Raw genomic sequence first — 4657 nt, forward strand, 5'->3', positions numbered from 1 at the left:
TTTGGATAAACCGTGGGTACCAACCTCAATTTGTTATGATTGTAGATTAAATTTATCAAATTGGGAAGATGAAAGTACCAACACGCAGAATGTTATTCAACCACCTGTTTGGCGTATGCCCAACGATCAAGATACTGATTGTTACTTTTGCTTATGCAAAACAGGAGGTTTTTCTAAAAAGTATTTGGAGAAGATCGTTTACCCTGATGTAAAAAGTGTTACACCAGCGAAGATTGGTATTATAAATCACTATGAAAACAAAAGTGACCGATCAACTCACGAATTAATGGATACTGACGATCCTAATGCAACTGAAGATTCTTCTTGGGAAGATTCAGATGACGAAAGTCCTAAATTTTTTGATAAAGACGGATTAGACGATTTTATACGTGACCTTGATCTTCCAAAAGATAAAGCTGAGCTTTGCGCTTCAAGACTCAAAGAGAGGAAACTATTGTCACCTAGCACTAGAGTAACTGTTTACAGAAATAGAGAAGAAAAGTTTATCCAGTACTTTTCAATGGACAGTGGGATTGTGTATTGTAATGATATGGAAGGACTCATTACTTTATATAACATAAACTTATATACGCCAGAGAATTGGCGTCTTTTCATAGATTCGTCTACAGAAAGTCTGAAAGCAGTACTATTACATAATGGAGATAAATTCGCTGCAATTCCAGTAGGTGACTTAACTACACTAAAAGCATCGTATGATACTTTCCAATTACTCCTAATAAAAATAAAATACAATGTCCATAATTGGCTTACTTGTGGTGACTTCAAAATGATAAATCTTATAATATGTTTTCAATTAGGAAACATTAAATACCCTTGTTTTCTTTGCCTTTGGGACAGTCGTGCAAGGGATGAACCTTGGATAACGGAGAAATGGCCAGACAGATTAGAGTGGACAGTTGGTCAGTATAATGTTGTTTATGAAAGTCTTTTTGACGGAAAGAATTATTGCCACCACTTTATATAAAAATAGGGTTAATAAAGCAATTTGTGAAAGCCCTAAACATAAAAAGCCCCTCAGATAACATTTTCAAGGGACAATGGTTACCATCTCGGCGTTAATGGGTTAATACGCTAAATTGAAAAATTTCATTCCAAGTTTAGCCCACTTGTAATGTGAAATTCAATTATTTCACGAAATGTAAACGAATAAATTCGCTGCTACCAGGGTAAGGTGGGTTAGCCTGCTTATGATTTGGCACGGGTGGTTTCTCCCCCCAGGAAACGGCTTCCGTAGAAATGAAAAGACACGGGTTCCATATTTTTTATTGTTTTATCAATGTGCAAAGTTTGTTTCCAAACGAGTGTACGCTTTTTTGTTGGTGTTTTGTGCGGGATTCTTTGCTCTTTTTTGAAGCCCTAAATTGTGACCGCCATATTGGATCTTCTAGGGGTTATAACACAAAACTGACACCGGCAATAGAAAGTGCACCCTTGAAAGCCCCTGAAACAATATTTTGAAGAAAAAATATCGTACCTTCAGCAAATGAGAATGCGCTGTATATATCTGAATACCTCAGCGTTAATGGATTAAAACGCTAAAATAAACATTTCAAATTACAATATTTTGGTGAAAAATAAAGATATCCTAATAAATCCAAGTAGGTTTGAAAGGGGAAGATTAGTAGTTTCAAATTCCATATTAGCTTTTGTGGTAGACATTTTTATTGTTCGGTTACATAACCTCAAAAACTCAAAATCCTTCGGAAATGTTAGGTCCGCTTTCTGGCCTTTGACTTTTGTAAAATTTTGTCGGTCTGTGTAATTTTTGCTACGAAAAGATTTGGTTTGTGACGAATGAAATTACGTCGACGCTAGTTACCTTGTCGCTATTTACTTTGCCGCTATTTACCTTGCCGCTTCCTCTAACTCTCGGTCGAACTCTTCCCCCACCACGACCGCAACTGCTCGGCATCCGAGGATTGTTTCGCTCGCTATTTACGTTGCCGTCAATGGTTTAGGTCTTTTGAGGCAATTTTAAATTACAAAAAGTCATTATATGCTTTGTGAATGTTGCTTATAAAAGAATTTTGAAATCATATAATGCACTGAAAAAATTGCATTAAATAAAGTAGGCTAGTTTACTTGGCTGATTTTACTTAAAATAAGCAAGTATTTTCTTTTTACAAGGGACTAATTTCCAGGAATCAAGAAAATAATAGAATCGAGACAACTATTTTAATCATAAATATATTTACTCTGAGCAAAAAACTATTGAGTTAATTTGTTCCATTATACTTATTTGCGTCAAGTTTAATAAAATATTGAATTGAGAATATTATATTCTTATGATAAGTAATTAAAACTCTAAGAAGATGTTCCTTGATCCGAGCAAATGAATATACTTATTTTCGCTACCATTTTAATTGAAACAATGTTCATGTTCTTGAGAATTGAAAATGAATGTATTCAGCGAAGAAATAATTTCTCTTAAAACAATGCTTAAATATTATCCTTCAAATAATTATTAATTTGAAACAAATGTGATAGAATCACATCAATTTTTTCAACATAAGAACAGTAGACTTGATACAATAGACATCATACACATACAATGAAAATTAATATATTAATCTGAAATAATTTACTTATTGCTGCGTAAGTATCTTATTAAATATAATAATCGACAAATTGGCATGTTATGAAGTTGGCAACCCTGAAATTATTTTTGTGTAGTGTTCAAGGTAACAAAAAAATATCCGAACTTAGAAATAGCAATAAATATTTCTGCTAAATGCAAGAATTCTTTATTCCATAAGAAATATTACTTTCTTGGATTCGATTAGATAAAAATTGATTTCTAAAAAGTTAAAAATTTTGTTATGTGAACCTTATTTAATTTAAATTAGAGTTGTAAGACATAGTCAAGAAATAGAATAGCAGGTATTTTAACCAAAAAGATATTCAATTCAAATTAAACGATTAATTTAATATAATAATTTTTTAAAAAGCAGCTAATTTTCAATAAAACTGTTGAAGCCTCAACTTAAATTGATTAGATTTTATCTAAACTGTCTTCTACCCTGACGTGCGTGTGTATATGCGGGATAGAAGAGCAGTGCGTAGTTTGCGGGGGAAGGGGAGTAAGGAGTTGGGAGTTAGTGCGAATTTAACGCGAACGAGGAAGAATGGGTAGGTAAGTGACTGCAGTGGCAGATGGAGGGAAGAATAAAATTTCCCATGGTCGCTACGGTATGCGTGACAGGGCTACGATTGGACTGATCCTAGTCGACGACTGATGTCGTGCTTGGCAGGTGGGTGGGGATAGGTGCACCCGTTTTATATCCCCCTTGAGCAATCTTTGCAACCCTGATAACCCGTTCGGCGTTTCGAAGGCGGAAAGTAAAGCGGCACCCGACCCTGGCTCCTCCAGAACGGTGCTTACATTTGGGGTACTGGGAGGGGTTTGTGTAGGCGATCTAATAATGGCGTACGGTATCTGCCCGGAAGACTGGGCCTCTTCAATGGGGACGAATCGAAACTTCATGAATTCCCCTGGCGCGGGGGGAGCTGCTGACGGCTCTACCTTCAACTCCCAGGGATAGGGTGACGAATTTGGACAATTCCTAATAATGGGACGACTAGGCCCGGCTGAAGAGGAATCGTTTTGCCGGGTAAAATTTACAGACGGGAAGACGTACCTGGGTTTTTTGATTAACCGGGGTACCAGCAGACTTAAAGGATTTCCCCGGTCGGAAAAAAGTCTATCCCTCTATAGATGTCCACGAGGTTCCAACCTTTTGGCACTTGTAGACATGGGACGTCCGGACCGTATGGAGGTCCGGCTACTCTCGGCGGGGAGGCTAATGCGGCGAGGCGAGCTCGTTCCTCTTCTCTCTGTCGTCGATCCTCGAGCTCCCTAGCCCGACCTTCTTCTCGCACCACCTCCGCTCTTCCTCAAGCCTCCCGGCGTTTTCGACGGCTCGCAACCGTTGGTGCTCTGCGTGTTCAGCTCGTCAGGCCGCGATACGTCTTTTTCTCTCCTCAGGAGAGAGCGCTGCCTCCTAGGCCTGCCGCGTCCAACGAAACGGTGTGCGGTGATCAAGGCGTGATCCTCTGTTGTCCCTTGTCATCAAAGGGGGTATACCATGTACGTCCCGTACATGCAGCGGATGTAAATGAAGAGCCCTTAAATAGACCCTTTCTTGACAGGCACACGGTTTCCCACTGAACTAAAGCAACGACTCCACACTGGAAACTTGATTACTGACGCAATAACGCTGGAACGAACACCGGAACGAAGGAAAGGCTTGAGCGAACATAGACCGACAATAAACGATAATACGGCACGATGCACAGTGGCCGATTTCCCAAAAAAGCTGACCAGAAGTCGAAAAATGATAGGAATCACACGAAACTTCGCAATATTATGTTTTTGAGATCGCTGATCACGAATATGTCATTTATTTTTTTAAATTCAAAATGGCAGACGTCTACTACTTCAAACAACTTCGTTTCAACAAACTTTTGTGTACTCTAGTTTTTAAGGTCGCTGATTACGAATATGACATTTTTTCCAAAATTAAAAATGGCGGATTCAAAATGTTGGACGTGTACTACTTATAACATTTTCATTTCAATAAAATTTCGTAAGATTCAGTTTTTCGGGGCACTAATGACGAATCAGATATTTTCTGAT

This window comes from Belonocnema kinseyi, chromosome 1 (genome assembly GCF_010883055.1).
Source record: "Belonocnema kinseyi isolate 2016_QV_RU_SX_M_011 chromosome 1, B_treatae_v1, whole genome shotgun sequence".
Classification (NCBI taxonomy): domain Eukaryota; kingdom Metazoa; phylum Arthropoda; class Insecta; order Hymenoptera; family Cynipidae; genus Belonocnema; species Belonocnema kinseyi.